Consider the following 19,029-nt stretch of genomic DNA (forward strand, 5'->3'; position numbering starts at 1 on the left):
GTAACTCTTCCCAAATCAACAGCCACCGTTTCCTCTTCTAGGAAATAGCTCTAGGAATATCATTTGAAGTTTTTAATCCATATGTCTGCATGTCGGGAAAAACCTCAAATATCCAAATCTACAAAAACAATATAATACACAAACATTAGTAATTGTTAAATAATTAATTATAATTTTGGAAACATTATATAGAAATTCTTACCTTAAAGGCCCAAATAAAGCCTGACAAAGTGTATTTGGAACCATCGCCATGCAAACTTTTACGGTCATCAAAGGCAGACGACAACTTATTCCAGGTAGCTTTCCATAGATACGAACCCCACGGAAACAGGTTCCATGCATTTAGGTCCTCTACCAATAATATTAGGTCCTTAGGAATAGGTTGTCTGGCATCTCTACCTAAAAAGCCGACATGCAAAAGTACTAAAAGGCATACTCGGACAACATCGACGTCATCCATCCGAGTAAAACCATCTTTCTTATTCAATAATCTCGTCGAGTCGTCGACGTGTAAATTCGACTTCTCCATTGAAAGCTTAGGAAAAACCCGGGATAACCATGATGGGCGGGTAATATGACTAGTGTATCGACCTACATCATCGTGTCCGAAGCGTAGACCAGTGATTAAGCAAAACTCCTCCCGCCCAAAACACGTATACGCCGGTGGAAAATGAAACCATATCTCACGTTTTATACTCTCGGGTAGATCGCTAGTCATGGTCTGAAGCCACAAATGGGTCAACATAGCATCTCCACCCGGATGTTGTACTTTCAGCCATGGTCCGAAGCAAGTATCCTCAAACAATTTTCTTTGTACATGTGAACTTTGACGCAATTGTAGTGACTAGGCTTATTTTATTCCTTAAGGTCAATTGAGCCGAAAAAAAGTTCTACAAAAACAATAAACATACCAAGTTAGATTAAAAACTACACTGTGAAGATATACCAAAAACAATAATAAACATAAAGAGTAGTAATAGTTTATTCTTTAAACTAAAATTTGCAACACTGTGAATTTCGTATTTGTCTTTGTTTTTTGGTTGAAGTAATGCAATTCATTCAAGTTTCAATTTGCAAAAGAATAATAGTTTCTGAAACTTAAAATCGCAACACGAAAATGACTATCGCAACGCGAAATGAAAATCGCAACGCGAAACTAAAATCACGTTGCAATTTTCATTTCGCGTTGCGATCCTCGGTTTCAAATAGTCATTGTCTAAAATTGAAACATAAATGAATTGGATTACTTCAACCAAAAGACAAAACAAAGACAAATACTAACTTTACAGGGTTAAAGACTAAACAGTTTAGCAGTATTGGCAGCAATCGAATGAATTTAATAAGCAATCTAAGTGAAATGGTTAATCTATTATTGAAATTACCAATAAACTTATCATCAATTTCAATATGAAAAACCTAATAATAATGCAAAAATTTCAAAATAAAAATAATTAAAACTAACTCTCGGTGGTTGATTTGGTTATTTTCCATTTCTGATCGTGAATGATTGTGAGGGTGGCTCTGAGAGATGGAGATAGACGGTTTTCGCCGGAGATGGGGACGGATGTCGCCGTAGAGAGTGAGAATGGAGATGTGATTGAGTTGTGATTTAGGGTTTTAGGTTAAGAGTTGCGATTACGGGATGTATTAATATTCGTGTTTGGAATTTGAAAATAAAATATGCGTTAAGATACTAATTGCGCTTTGAAAATCGCATTGCAATTTGTATTAGCGCAACGCGATAGTCAGAATCGCGTTGCGATAGTAAGAATCGCGTTACGATTATGTATTATCGCGTTGCGATAGTAAGAATCGCATTGCGATAGTCAGAATCTCGTTGCGATTTACATATTCGCGTTGCAATTTTCTAAAATCGCAACGCGAATTTGGAAAATCGCAATGCGATAGTCAAAATCGAATTGCAAATCTGGAAACTGATTTGTGATACTGGAGATCGCGTTGCAATTTAGAGATCGCATTGCGATTTTGTTGGTCATTTTGGCAAATCGAAAAAAAGTTGATCAAAATCGTATATTATAAGGAATTTTCGGTCTCTGAGGTTATTTTCTCTTTTTAAAAATGAAAAACTTAAAAGAAAATTTTTGGTTAACCACTCCGGTCTGTGTGGCATTTTGATCGGTCGATTGTATGTGGTATTGATTTAGGGTGTTAGAACACCTGGTCAAGAAGAATCCGTTCATCATTTGGTACTTTATGATCGACTGTTATTTGACGTGGGTTTAACTAGAAAAGTGCATGGTTTATAGGAGAAAAGTGTATCGAAAATCAATATTTTTATGGACCAAAAATAATTTAAGCCTAATTTTCCGAAATCCGTAGACAGATTCATACCAAACAATATAATGGACTAATTAAATGATTTTTAATAAATATTTCCCAAAAACAATCAGGATAGTAAAGTTATTTAGTATACGAGAAATCTAGAAATTCTTTGTAATTGGAATAAAATCCAAAAATTCAAAGGAATAGACTATGTAGGTTACAACCCCACCATGTCATTCTGCTTAATTACAAAACTTACCATATCATACTGAATCACAAATCTGCATGAATAAGAAAAAACATAATTGTTGAGACACTGAAATAAAGTAATTAGCAAATAAAAGCAAACCAAAATAGAAAAAGTAATTAATTCCATTGCGATAGGTATCTGAGATCATGTAAAAAGACAAACCAAAATAGAAATCCGATGCAGGGAGTTAAAAATTATATGAAATTACTCATCTTTTATGATTATTTTTAATATACGACGAAGTCAAAACAACGAACAAACATAAAAGAATTCTGTAACATCCTAAATTAGATGTGTTATAAACATAGAATCTAAGATGTTATATTGTGTCCTTTGAACGATTTGTTCGATTTGAACATTAAGATTATAATTTTTTTTAAATAAATAACCATCATTTGCCAATCCATAAGATAATTGATATCCAAAATAATATGGTTATAACAAAATAATTCAGAAGTATTACAAATTCAGAATTAGTCTTAAAATACAAGTAAGGTCGATTTAAATACACATACCTTCTTTTATGAGTCAATCAAATTCTACAAACCTATAAAAGAAAATAAATTTAACACTGAACTTTACAAGTCAAATAATACATTTATTCTATTGAGGTTCATGTAAGTCATAAACATAAACATGACACGTATATATGACGCATGAAATAAATATTCATAGGAGATGAATTTAAGAATTCTCATTATTAATTTACATTAAAGGTTATCTCTTTATTCACGTTGGTAACTCGATTTTATCAATGTTACATTTAGCGAGACCACTCTATCGGAGGATCAACAACGTATTTCATACGAATAAATGTAACTTGGGTCATTTCTTGAATAAATGTCACAAAAATCATATTTCGCATAATTGTTACTAAGATGGTATATCGTATAAGTGCCACTAAGAACGTATTCAATACATAGTTCTCAATAGTGCTCCATTATGAGTCATCTTATTCATAAGTGTTCAATTCTTAATTTACCTACTCATTTAAGATATGCTATAAAAGTAAGTTCCGATGATTTAAATTTACACGATCTCTTTTTAAGTATTATGAACAATTTCAAAAAATTTAAGCCGTTCATAAACTTATTTCCTCAATTAACAATGTTGATAACAATACTTTTCAACGGATATCAATACTCTCATGCTAGGGCATTGACACTCATTAGCAATATCGATACCAAATTGATAAATTGTAAAAGATATCACAATTTAGACATCAGTACTCTTTTAAAGTTATTTGATCAACAATTCGGTCAGACTTATTATGAACATATATAAGATTGTGATACTTGATGAAGAATATTGATATTAAAGTGTAAATTAAACCCCAAAAAAACCCCTTAACTTGACCCTAGACACTTCATTTGACGCCTAAAATGATCACTAAGGCTATAAGCATTATAATTGCATCATTAGTCATCCTCTATGACTCATTTCAATGTCAAATTCATCATAAAATCATCAATCTATGTCGCCAACTAAAACACACATCAAACATATATTTTAACTCAAGGCACTATATTTATGATTCATATGAGATTAATTAAGAATAAAAGGCACTAATAGTGATACTTGATGAAGGGAAAAGGGAAGTGTTAAAGAGGTGATCAAGAAACTTCTTTTTTGATGTTCTTAAAAGGTTTTGCAAATCTATTGTTTAATATGAAATTTTAACATAATGTGCCGTATTAATTAATTATATTCTTCTTGTGTTTGGTGATATACTGGACCTAAAATAGAAGAACAAACAACTAGTTTAAACATTTGTTCCAACCATTACCCAAGCTTTTAGGGTATTAGATTGATTCATACATGATGGATTCATAAACTAATGAGCAAAATATGCTAACGGTCCAAAGAATGCAGCATTAATGTAAGTAGCAGGCTCAGAATGTGCATAATCAGAGCGATCATCTAGGAATCCATCGTTCTGATTCTGGCCTCCAACCACGCCTCCAACTAAAACGTTAGGATTCGGGTTTGCCGAGTAGAAGAATGGCTCGAAACCAGCATCGCATCCAATGCTCTGAGGGTGCCTCGACAAATAAGGGAGTGAAGAACCTCTGTACTGGATTCTCTTTGGGAAATTGGGTCCAAAGCCGGCCATGAAGGACATTTTAATTGGATTTTCCCCCGGTATGTAGTCCACTTGTCTTCTTGCCAGTCCAATAAGTTTATTCGGAGTGACAAAGAGACTGCCTTAGTTAAAGGTTTGCTTTCTGGCTTTCATGTACTTGCCGTAAGTGGTTAGTAAAAATATTCTGAATGTAACATATTGAAGGTTGCTTTCAGGAAGCTTGTACATTAGTCCTCCTGCATTTCAATTTATATTCACTTCAAAACAAACGAAAAGCTAGCATGTACTAATAGAATATAAAATCCTTCAAATTACCTTGTGTGTATTTTGTGGTTGAATAAGGAGAATTGGGTAAGATTTCACACATAAAACTCTCGGCTTGTTGCTTGAATTGCTCAAAGTTTTTATCATTGTCCAGCAATGGACGCTGCGAATAATTTAATGAAAATAGATAAATTGGACTTGAGACACGTAAAGCGAAAGGGAAAATTGGATGGACGGCTATAAAGTTAATTACCTTGGATAAAAGAACATAACCACCAGCATATTTGTTGTCCCAGCTGAAGATGTCAGGTTGATCATTAGCTCCCAATGTTTTCAAGAAATTATAGTAATAAGCATCATTCGTTGCCCTCAACAACCATGAGGCACCCCAGAGCAACTCATCCTTATACCCAGAATATTAGCAGTAAAAGGGGCAGACTGCTGATCCAAGTGAATCACTGTATGCACCACGATACTGAATAGCAAACGCCATTACTTTTCTTGCTGTTTGCAGCAGCCATCTCACCAGCAACATCAGAGCCAGGGTTGCTTGGGGATACAGAGTACACAGTTCGGACAGTGTTCATGTCCTCAGGACGCTGCCAGCACTTGTGATCCACATTGGGGTCACCAACACCTACATAGAGCTTCCCAGGCTTGGCTCTGGCACATTTCAGGAGATAATCGGTCGCCCAGCGGATTGCAGCCCTTGCATCCTGTAATTGGGGACCCATTCTCTTTCCATATTCAAGGGTGCTCACATTGTCCCCAGCATCATAGTAGCCTCCAGTTAAATCTACCTGAACACGACATAAAATGAAAATTAGTTTATCATATCTATTTGCAGAATATGTGTGCACGGTGGCCAAAAATAAAACTTAGAACAAGCAACATACATGGTCAAGGGAACCATCAGAAAGGCCAGAATTTGTCCTCCAAGAGACCTGCTGGTTGGCAGGCAGCCTCGCCTACCTCTGTCCCTGGAAAAAGAGTAGGGATTTATGCAGTGCAGCTTTATAATTTGGATTTCCCTCCACACCAACACTATTTGCTAACAGAAGAAGTGTCAGTGAACACATGGACAAGAAGAGTCTGCTCGCCATAGCCTCTGTCTTTTAGGGTGCGTTTGGTTCACGGAATGTAAGATTACAAGTGAGAATAAAAGATTATCAGAGAATAGGATTACTGGGAATGTTGTATTTTGTGTTTGGTTGGTTTAGCAGGAATGTAAGATTACCGTGTTTGGTTAAAGGAATAAAAGATTATTGGAATATATATTTGACCAAATTGTCCTTATTTTATATTTGTATAATATTACAAATTGTAAAATATTTATATATTTTCTTTAAAAAAATTAAATTCATAATATTTATATAATTTTTTTTACAAAATTAAAAATATAAAAAAGGTTTAATGAAAGGGTAAAAAAATTTAAATCCCTGAACTTCATATAAAATTTTAATTATATATATTTTTTTGTAAATCTAAAATAATTTAAGGATAAATTTGTAATTTAACCTTCGTAGAATTTTTATTATTCAATGACAGAAGATGGATATTTTTGAAAAAAAATAAAAATTTAAGGGCATTTTAGTCCAAAACGCCGATAATGTTACAATACCTAAGGGAAGGGAGATAATGACATTCTAAGTAATATACTCCAAAAAATTTACTATTGGTAATAAAACATTATCGAGAATGAGATTCTCGGCCAACCAAACATGGGAATGTGGGATTCTCATCCCATGGGAATCCCACAATCCTTGAACCAAACACTCCTTAGTACTTTTTACTTGTCCTGGGTTTAGTTGGAAAATTGCATGACCATTTATAGGAGATTTCTGTTCAAATCTCAACGGCGCAAAATCAGGCTTTTATACAAAGAATCAATAATCTTTATTGTTGTTCAACATCTCTTCCATTTTAAGAAACAAATGTTTACTTAAAATAAAGTTGAAAGGTGAAACATCTTGTTGTGTACATGTCAACACATTGATATTGAAGATATAATAGCTGCTGGGTGATTAATTGCTTTGTCTTAACATCAGTTGACTACTTGGAATCTTTCCCATTAACACTCTTTCTTCCGGTTTTTCAGATTATTACTTTGGCCCTACTCTTCCCATCTCTATCTTCTTATTTTCCTTCAGCTCCATGTAGGGATGGCAAACGGGTACAGTTTCGTGGATTCCGCACCGTATCCGCTCCAATTGGAGCGGGGATGGGTATAATTTTAGCGGGTAGTGGGCGGGTGTGGATTTATAAAGTGGTACCCGTCGTGGGTGGTGGGCGGGTAATGGGTTTGAGACATTACCCGCCCCGCATCTTCCCGTCCCACATCCGCCCACCCAGCTAAATATCTATTAAATTTTGGACCATTATGAATTTAGGTGTAATTTTATAGACTAATTTATAAATTTTAATATTGTATAATATATAACATATAATTTATCCAAATATTAAGGATATTTAGTCTTTAATCTGGTCTTTAATTAGGGAAATATTCGACTCTTTGATTAAACTCATAATCCCACTAACCACGTCACTTTCCATGTTCTTTAGCCCATGCTGCCCATCCAAATACAAATTAGCCGTACTATAAGCATTAACATCAAAAACATCAGTTTCTATGTTCTTTAGCCCCTCAAAACCCATATTAGGCGCACTATGAGCATTAACATCGAAAGCAACACAATAATCCAGCTCTGCGACTACATGCTCCCTACAATCTGTCTCCATAACATTCGTAGAGCTACTCCTCTAACAAATTGAAGCATGCGCTGCTATCCCATCACGAACTGTCTGGGAACCAACTCCAACATCCCATTAGTTTGCTGTCAGGCGGGTCTAGATGGGTATGTCGCTAGTGGGTAGTGGGTGTGGGGATGGATTTGAAAATGTACCCGCGTGGGCGGGTGTGGATTTGAAAATTTGTACCCATCATGGGTGGTGGGCGGGTGGTGGATTGAAAAATATTAGGTGGGTATGGGAATGGGGGAGGGGGTATCCGCACCCGACCCGCCCGTTTGCCATCCCTAGCTCCATGTCTTCAAGGAGATTACAAACAGGGTTTGGATTAGATACATGAACATATTCTCTCGGTCTTTCCCTTAACTACTACTCACAAGTCTACACTTAAACCACAAATTTCATAGGTTAGACATTATGTGAAAAAAATCAAAGGAAACAAAATATAAAAAGGTATAAAAGAAAATTTAACCCTCAATGTTTATAATTTTAACAAACTGATCCCTCTGTATTTTTTTAAATACCAACTATTTGGGAAATGATAACGAGCGGCACCCTTAATATACGACTAAAAAGGCGCTACCGGTTTTGTTATTATTTAAATAACAAAACCTAAAAATTACGGGAAACATTATTATTTCTACCGGTTTTGTTATTGTTTAGCACTTTACCGGAAATATTAAAAAACATTGATGTTATAGGTAAAAATAATAATTTTTTAGATAATTTTTTACCGATTTTGTTATTTAAATAATAACAAAACCGCTAATGTATTTTTTTAGTTGTTTATTAAGGGTGCCGCAGTGTAGAACTTTTCCAACTATTTTCTAAGTACATTGTTTGCAAAACATTAAAGTATGGTAAAAACGGATTCCAAATCAACGCATTAAGACAGGATTGGAAAATGTAGGACCAAATCGCAGATTAATGGATTAGAAAAAGTGGTGCCTTGGTTTATTTTCATGCAAAGACTCATCCTCGGTCAATGGGAAAACGAAACAAAAGTAGAAAGAACGATGAATTTGTGGTGCTAATTGGCGGAAACTAGGCTTCGTGTTTCGTTAATGAAAAAAGGGGGAGGCGTGAGCGTGATTGAATGCCGCGTTCTTTGGGCGTCTCAACCAAGGATCGCGCTAGGAATTCGGCTCGCCAAACTTCAATAATTCATGAAAATGGCTAATAAATAGGGTAAAGTACATAAATGGTATCCGAGTATAAGTGTTAATTTGTGAAATATTTCGATTATTAAAAGTTATAAAATAATTCCTCAATTATATGACTTTTCTTTATTGTATTCCCGAACTATTAAAAGATAGAAAATGATCATTTGATTCATATGTTTCAAACTCTTCTTTTTTCGTTAAAAATTTGATGGCAATTTGAGTTGGGTGTTAACATGCTTATTGGAATATGATAAAATATGATCCTATAATCTTAAATGATTATTATATTCTATTCAGCAGATTAACGTCCAACTTAAATTGTAATGAAAAATGACAAGTTTGAATACATGAATAGTCGCATGACTATTTTGTAATTTTTAATAGTCGAGTGACTCAACAAAAAAGTGACTTTATAGTCGGAAGACTATTGTATAACTTTTAATAGTCAATAGACTCAACAAAGCAATGTACTATAGTCGAGGGATCATTTGTGTTCTTTACCCTAATAAATATTACAATTAATAATACAATGTGATACATAATGGTTGGGAATGACAACAGGTCGGGTTGTGTTAGATTTTTTATCAATCTGACTAGACTTGAAAATATATATATCCTCCATCCGAACTCGATTCGATTTAAAAAATATATAACCTTCATCCGATCCGACTCGACTAAAAAGTATATATATTCTCCATCTAATCCCGAACTAACTCAAATTTTTAGAGTGTAAATCCAATCCGATCCGTATTATACCAATTTTTCATAAATTTGTTTGAAGAAATTATAATATTATCTTTGGATCGGAGTTTTTCACCCTCCACCCAAACTCGACCTGACCGACCTCACTCCTTTATAAAATTTGACCCGACCAAACTTGAATCTAATTTTTAAAAATCTTACCTTATCAGATTGAATCAAAATCTGTCATTTTCAAATTAAATTATCATCTTTAAGTACATCAACAATGACTTTCATATTGTTGGAAATATAAAGTACATATATATTATGAATATTTAAATATAATTATTTATAAAAAAAAAAATTGGAGTCATTCCTACTTTGATTTCATTTCATTCCTTTGATTCCTTTTCTTTTTCCACCATACTTTACGACCAATCTTCCACGTCTTTAATTAATTCATTCCTCCTTTTCTATAGAATTAAATAATCTTTATAAAGAGCAACAAGGGATAATCTCGTATATAGGTAGGACTAAGCAAAACTTTCGATTTAAAAAAATTAATGTCAAGTCAAAATTTTATAAACTTGATTCTATTTGAGAAAATTTCAAATTCAATTTAAGTTATAAAATGCAATTCGAATAACTCAAATTTTTAGTAATTAATAAATTAATTTTTAAACTTGAGTCGAGTCCATCAACAAATGAAAAAAAATATGAAGAAGTATATGTATTGTATATAGTTATAGAAAATTGTTTAAAATCAAAAGTAACATAACATTACAAATATTTGCAATTAAATTTAAATAAAAACTCGAACAACTTTGCTCGAATTGAATTTTATAAATTTGACACAATTTAAAAAAGTTAAATAAAATTAGAGTTATAAAACATGACTCATCAACATGAATAACTCAAAATTTTATTACTCGAGTCGATTCAAGCGAACACTCACCCTATTCATAGGTGGCATGCTTTTCCTTTTTTTTTATTATTTGTTTAGTCTTGTTTGTTAAATAATAAAAAAGCATCCGCAAAACTACGTTAACTCTTTGATTAATTTGATGGGCTCTAGTCTTATTCCTTTAAATGTTTTATTGATCTCAATTCAACTCTTTGATTAATTGATCCGTGATGTTATCCTTTGATCTTATAAAATCAATAGAGATAACTCCCGTTGAGATCAGTTCTCCAATGGTAACGTATCAATGATGCATCTATCTCGACTTACCATTATGCATAAAGTTTTGTGTTCTATCGATTTCGTTTGTTTTAGTATATGAATTTTGTGGGCATGCACTTTGGTCATTCAAAAATATCCTACAAGAAATTCAAAAACAATTCAACTTATTCTCTATACTTGTCTAGAGCTACAAACTTAAATTTTATTGTGGATCTAGTTATAACAATTTTCTTAAGGATTTTCATGAAACGACTCATTTTCTTAAGGATTTTCATGACACGACTGGTTCGGATATTCACATTACTCGCATCGTGCACGTCTGCACATGTATGAACCAGCAATTTGTTCTACATTTTTTTCTCAACAATGTTTGGATAAATATCTCATTCAAATCTCTAAAATTATTGAAATTTTTCCAACACTATTTATTTAACGTTCACGAACATGTCCGTTTAGTGTTCATTTAATGTTTGTTTGGTGTTCGTTTATCATTCGCTTATTTGTTCAATTTTTAGTTTTACTATTTCGTTTGCAAGCTAAAGAAAAATGGTAAAATTATGCCACTAGTACTTAAACTCTTTAAAATTAGTAGTTTAAATCTTAATTTTTATCATGTGTTCAATTTAGTCACTACATTCACCAATATTTGAAATGTAAAAAAAGAATTATTGTTATTCCTTGTGGAATCGGGTTCGAGCACCAGAAATGTCAGGAGCGTGAATGTTCAATGTCAAATAGTTAATGTTATAATATTGGAATGATAATTATCGATAAACAAATAAACACGATCGAAAAGGAAAAACAAAGAACGCCAGGATTTACGTGGAAAACCCAAAAGGGAAAAACCACGGGCAGAGGAGAATAATTTTACTAATATGAAGGAAGAAAATACAAGAGGATTTTGGTGAAAGAAAAGAACTTGATTTCTAACCCTGACTTTTAGTATCCATTTATAGGGATAGATACTTGATTACAAAGGAAAACTAAATAAAGTAGAAATCTAATTTAATACAATTTTCTACTTTTAATCAAATTGGGTTTCATACTTTCCCAATATTTATATATTAATTAATTTTTACAACTTTGAATTCGAGTCAAACTCTAACAAATCTCCACATTGACACAAATTCTGAAAGGGAAAAGGTTTCGAGACAAAAACGCCCAAATTAGATGTGTCACCCAAACTCAACAAAAAAAAACATTCTTCACTTCGACGAACAAGTTCTCCACCTCTTCCACAACACCCCTCAAAGGGGTAATCTTCAGTAATGGACACCGACCGAATCCAAGCTTTTTCTATACTTGGATTTAGTCTTCATATCGACATGGTTATCATAAGAGCCAACTTTTCTCACAAATGTTTCACCATGAGAAATATCATGCACAACACGATCACGCTCATCAATGATAGTTTTATCTTCAAATTCATTATGTTCATGAAATTGAACTCTTTTTTGCTTTACATAACCGTTCTGCCCACTGTTATTTTGTTCAACAACGTTATTTGACACGGTGGATGAAACACCAACTGCATTATCTAAAATTGTTGAACCATGTAGAACATAAAACTTGGTAATCTTTCTCTGCCCTTTCAACACAACAAGAGAGTCATTGCAAATTTTCGTAGCTCCACCTTCAATGGAGAATTTGTACCCTTTTGAATCTAGAGTACCTAATGAAACTAGATTTCTACTTAAATCTGGAACATGTCTCACATTACTAAGTGTTCGAACAATCCCATCGAACATCTTAATTTTGATTATGCCAATACCTGCGACTTTACAAGAGACATCATTTCCCAAAAATACACCACCTGTAGATATAGCTTCATACGTAGCAAACCAGCCACGATTAGGAATCATATAAAAACTACTAGCAGAGTCAAGTATCCACTCATCACTTGTTATTAAGTTATCGCCAGCCGGAACTAGGAGTTCTTCATTATCGTACTTCTCTACTATATCGACCTCACCAGATTTCCCATAGTTATGCTCTTCAGCTTCTCTTTTGATTTTATTTTGCAACTTATAACACTCTAATTTAACATGACCTTTCTTTTTACAATAGTGACAAGTTTTACCTTGGAAGATTTTGATCACCCCTTCCAATATTATCATAAGAACGCTCGCCTTTTCTTCCACTATCTGAGCTAGTATATTCATGCATCACGAGACAATCGCATGGGGCTCAGAACCAGATACAAGATGTTTAATCTTGTCAAACGAGTGCAAACCATTGTAAACTTCTTCAAGAGTTAGTGTTTCATGACTGTACAAGATTGTATCTCTGAAAGATGGTAGAAAAGAGGCAGCGAACATAGGAGGATCACTCCTAAGTCTTCTTGATCGTACTTCACTTCTAAAGTCTCTAGATTAGAGACGATTTCCTTGAATGCGGTCAGGTACTCTTCAAGAGACGAACCTTCCACCAACTTGAGCAAATAAAGATGCTTCTTTAGGTGCAACTTATTGGTCAATGATTTCTGCATGCAAAGTTGCTCCAATTTCACCTACAAAGATGCAACTATTTTTTCTTTCAACACATCCTGTAAAATTTATTTTAATAAGTGTAAATGAACCTGAGAAAGACCTTTACGATCCTTACAATTTTCCTTATTCATCCATTGTGTTACTGACTTCTCATCAAATCTTTCTATTACATCGTCGAGATCTAATTGTGCAAGAACATACTGAATCTTCACCTGCCATAGTGAGAACCTAGTGTTTCGATCCAACAGTGGAATATCATACTTCATTGTTGCCATAATCTTAAACCCAAAGCTCTGATACCAATTTGTTATAATATCGAAGCGATGATTATCGACAAACAAATAAACATGATTGAAAAAAAAACAAAGAACACCAAGATTTACATGAAAAACCCAAAAGGGAAAAATCATGGGCAGAAGAGAAGAATTTTACTAACATGAAAGAAGAAAATACACTAAGATTTTGGTAAAAGAAAAGAACTTGATTTATAACCCCGACCCTTAGTATCTATTTATAGGGATAAATACTTAATTACAAAGGAAAACTAAATAAAGTAGAAATCTAATTTAATAAAGTTTTCTACTTTTAATCAAACTGGGTTTCCTACTTTCCCAATAATTATATATTAATTAATTTGTGTTACTTTGAATTCGAGTCAAACTCTAACAATTAAGAGTTATATTTGAATAGATACTTCCTTGTACTTACTCAGATTAATAAGAAAATGTAAAAAAGGAAAAGAACAACCGGGTAAACGAGATTGTTCATGAATATAAATAAACGAGTTTATAAACGAGCTCATAAACGAGCTCATAAACGAGCTCATAAACGAGCTTGTTCATGAACATAAACAAACCAAACTCACCTCTGTTCGTGTCCATTTGTTTATTAAATTAACATATAATTTTTGTTCATTCTCACTTGTTTACCTTAATAAATGAACATAAACTAACATTATATGAATGGTTCACGAATAGTTCACCGAACGCTCTGTTTATTTACACTCATATCTATAAGCAATGCTAAATACCCAAAAATTGATATAAAATTATGGTTGAAAAAGTGATTTTCAATCTAACCTCAAAAGCTCAAATTTCTAGCATTTTTTGTGAAAATTTATTTTTTGGTGAAATTATATTCTTATCCTTAAATACTATATTTTTAATTTACAACATAAGGTTTAAAAATATACATTTTATCTTTTTAAAATTAATTTTTAACAACAATTTTAAAATTAGTTTTTAACAACAATTTCAAACAATTAAATATTAATTTGTATTTTTCAAACACACTTTTTAAAATAATTTTTTACGATACTTTTTAAATTGTTTTTAAAAAATAATATCAAATTGGCCTTTAATTTGAAATTTAAAATATTTAATTTATATGATAACTAAATCATTGTTCAAATGACATTATTGCTATTGTAATATTTAAGACGATATAGTCCGAGCATGTTTAAGTGTGCATCATCATTCCATTTAAAAATGTAAGGGTTTTGATAATTTATTATATAAAAATAATGGTAAACTATTCAAATAGTCACTCGACTATAGAAACGTTTTAATTAGATCATTCAACTATAAAAAAATTACAAAAAATATTTAGACTTGACAAAAGTTCCAAACAAATCATTTCTTTTAAAAATGGCACATAATATACATGTAATGTAATGTTAGGGAAAAAACTTAAACCTACACTGTTACACTCCTTTTTAAATATAAAAACAAATTTAACGATTTATAGCATTTAAAAAATATTATTGTAAAAAAATATTTAAGGTGTTATAATGAATTCTATAATAATTGTTAAAATGGCCTTCAAGTGTTGATAATTGTAGCATTGTCGTCTTCGCGTGTGAGTAGGAAAAAAAAATACTAGAGGCTCAAAGTCGTTGGCAACTATTAGTGACTTTGATTTGATTCCATCTTTTTTTTCGTATCTAGAGACTAAAATGAAAGAAAATTAAGGTTATAGGGATCAAATGAATTTTTTTATAAATATTAACTAAAACAAAACACATGATATGTACTATAGACACATGTTAATAGGGATGAACATAGAATTTTATGTTATGAGCGAACTTCTAAAATTTTAAGAAGGGACAAATTTATAAAATTCTAAGGATGAATACAGTTTTTCAATAAAAAATACATAACAAGTCCAAAATATAAAGTAATTTTAGAATTCTAAATGGATGACCACCTCACTCGTCCCTTTTGATCCATTGCGACATGTTAATGCAAAAAATGAACATAAATCAAATTCAGTATTGATTCAACCGTTAAAGTTGATTCAAATAATTCTAACATATTATTTTACTATAATTAGGGTAAAAAGCATTTTAGGTCAATCAATTATGTGTTTAATAACAAATAAGTCATTTTTTCTTAAAAGTCACAAACATGTCACTTTCTCATTAAAAATAAATGTATGTCTAATGTAACAAAGTATAATGATAATTTTAGTTTATAAAAATTATATATTTTATCAAATTTGTCTTAATTCAAAAATAATTCAATGAATTTAACCATTCATATTTAAAATTTTCATCATTTTAGTCTTTGTTTGTGATACTATCATACAAAACGAGTCTATCGGATCAAAACAACAATTGAATAATTACACTCTATCACAAAACAACAACAAAATCACAAAACAACAACAAATTATTGTTAAATTATTATCATATCAGCAAAGTAATATAACATTTATGGGAGAAGAACAAGCAATTTATGAGAAGTGTAAAGACAAATGATGTACTTTTAAATACAAAGAGTTAAATTTATTGAATTATTTCAAATTAAGACCGAATTGATAGGCTTTACAAGTTTTGAAAAATAAAACAATTTCTTTTAGATAAATACTATTGTATTACCTAAAAGGAAGTGTTGAGTTAATCGATCGGATGAATCGACCAAGAGGGGGTGAATTGGCAATTAAAACTTTGGTGGAAGCTTTGACAGAAAATTGAAAATATTTGCATAGCGATTTAGAGTGGTTTGACTTTCTCAACCAAAGTCTACGTCCACTACCTTAGCTATTCACACTAAGGATTTTCCATAAATTCACTCATTTGTCTTTCTTTTGAGGACAAAGAGTAACCTTACAACTCCCTCAAGAATTATACCCCAAATTCTTGAGAACACTCTCTCCCAAAGAGAAAATTACAAACTTTGCAAACTTACAGAAAAACCTCACAAGGTAAGATGTTTGCACAATTCCAGAAAAAAGAAAGAACACTCAAGAATGAAAACAATTGAGCACAAATGGTGTTCTTGAAAGCAAAATGAATATTGAAAGGATTTTGGCTTGTATTGCTCAAACAATAAGTTTGATGCTTTCTCTCTTTGAATTCTTTCTCAAAACTTGTTTCTTGTTTCTCATCAATGGCTTCAGAACTTGTTTAAATACACCTCTAATGAATTCTGAATGTTGGGAGCCTTGGTGAAGTCAATAGAGCCGTTGTGGTGTGAAATCCACTTCAAAAAGCTGTTGGGAGCGTATGTGTATCGGTACACCTTTATAGGGGTATCGATACTACCTGTATTAAATTCAAATAGTTTGACTGTTGCAAAACCAAGAGTATCGGTACCTCTCAAGGGTGTATCGATACTACTATGTAAATAGGTATCGATACTTGTCATGGTATCGGTACACACTTTGCATTCTGTTATTTCTCGGAGTCAAAATCAAATAAGGGGTATCTGTACCTTCTAGCTATGTATCGGTACCTCTATATAAAGGGGTATCGATACCCTGTGGGGAATCCGTACCTCTTTAGCATTCGATATTTGAGGGATATCGATACTCGTTAAGGAGGTATCGGTATATCCCTATTTAAAAATCATTTTTGACTCGATTAAGGTTCGAAATACTTTGTATAATTGTTCCAAAAATATTTTAAGTATAAATCACAATTTTTCATTAAGTAAGGAGTAAAAATTGATCTTTGAAAACTTTGAGTAATATTTTTGATATTCGAATAATTGAATCGAATATATAATTTTGAATCAAATATAAAATCTTAAAATTCAATCTTAAAATTCATTAACACTTTTTGATATAACAAAATATTTTGGAAATTTTAATATAACAATCTCTCCCTTTTTGATATAACAAAATATTTTAGAAATTTTAAGATTTTCTTTAAAAAATCATTTTGGAAATTACTTTGAAAAATTACTCCCCTTGTTATAACATTTCTCCCCCTTTTTGTTAAATAAAAAAGACACTATAAAATGTTTAAACAAGGTTTTAAAGAAAATAGCCAATTTATTTAAATTTAAATAGCTTCTAAGATCAAAGTCAAGAGAAATATTAGCCATTAGTCCATAATCAATATTAAAAAACAATGTGTAATGGTAATTGCTCATTATTGATCTAAAATGTAAATGATGCATAAGCTAACATAAAAATTCAATTTAAGTTCAAAAACTAATAATCATTCATAATCATTCAAACACACAAATATCCAAAATCCAAACAAACAAATCCAAAACACATATGTTTAAAAATATCAAAATGTTTCACAATACTAAGTTCAAGTTTCAACCTAAGAAAACTAGCAAGTCAAGGTCAATCATTCGTAGGAGGATCGGGATCGAATCGACATCGTTTACGGTAAGCAGCATCACAGGTTAATGCTTTGAGTCTCTCATCCATAGTATTGAATCTATTATCCATTGCTTCGCGATTAGCTCAAATTTCCCTTTGATTCTCCAATTGTTGAGTTCCCATAGTAGTCAAGTGGGACTCCAATGATGTGAACCTCAAATCTAATATCTCCATAAAAGACTAAAAGTATGGAGGCATTGAACTGTCTTGCTGGGTTGGCTCGTGGTCGGCCTGATTTACGGGATCATCGACATCTCGTAGAAGATCTTCTAGCTCTTGAGCATTAGCCAGAGCAGCTCGTGAAGAGCTAGCACCCAGAGTTTTCTGAGTTGAGTGAACCTATTGATCTTTGTCTCCACTCCATCTTGATTTACGCAAAGATGTGAGATTGATTTGGGTGGTAAAAGGGATGGCTACATTAAGATCTACCTTAAGCTCGGCTTTGATAAACATATTACTAAGTAGACATATGTAAACTAATGTTTCAACATGTTTAGAGGGAATATTGTTTACTATTTCTATGAGTTCTCTAAAGATAATCTGAGGGAGGTTTATTTTCTTATTATGTTGGATACAATGTATCCACATAAGTCAAGTGCTCTAAGAGTGGAGTATTTTCCTCCGGATGGTCTGAACCACCAAGAAATGATAAGATGAAGGAAACGTTCATGGTAATCTAAAACACTCGCACTAGACTTGGCTTTATAAGGAGTATACACTATAGCTCGCTCATTATCTAACCCTCTGTTATCTAATCCAAATATACTAGCGATGTAGTCGGAGTCTATATTAATGTATTGGCCTAAAAGATAAGATCGAATACTCTCGGTTGCGGTTCGAGACTTGTTTTGTACACAAACTGCATTCGAGTAGAAAATACGAACGAGTTGATGATAAACAACTGGTTCAAGATTAAAGAAATTTCCATGTTTTGAGGGTTTGGAGGTATTTGAATTTCATGTCTATCATAGCTTGGAGAGACGGGATACGCTCTTCCCTAATGTTATAAGACTTGAAATGGTTTACGAACCTAGAGTAGAGACCTCTACAATTAGGTTCATTAAAACATGAGTTTAGAATGGTCATCTCAGTTTCATTAGGATTTTGTGGTGGAATAGGAGGTGGGTTTGATCGACTAGAAGATGTCCTAGCTCGTTTAAACATGGTTTAAAAATCGAAATGAGATACTTACAATTTAAAAATACATGTATACAACAATTATTAATCCCAAAACTCAATATGAGTCCTCAATATTCAAGGTTCTCTAA

The 19,029-nt window shown here is 32.3% G+C and overlaps 1 pseudogene; it reads right to left on the reverse strand.

Annotated features, from left to right (window-relative positions):
• Nucleotides 1-4,302: 4,302 nt before the first annotated feature.
• LOC120154486 lies at nt 4,303-5,983 on the reverse strand (annotated as a pseudogene).
• Nucleotides 5,984-19,029: the final 13,046 nt, after the last annotated feature.

This window comes from Hibiscus syriacus, unplaced genomic scaffold, assembly GCF_006381635.1.
Source record: "Hibiscus syriacus cultivar Baekdansim isolate YM2019G1 unplaced genomic scaffold, ASM638163v2 tig00111131_pilon, whole genome shotgun sequence".
NCBI classification, from domain to species: domain Eukaryota; kingdom Viridiplantae; phylum Streptophyta; class Magnoliopsida; order Malvales; family Malvaceae; genus Hibiscus; species Hibiscus syriacus.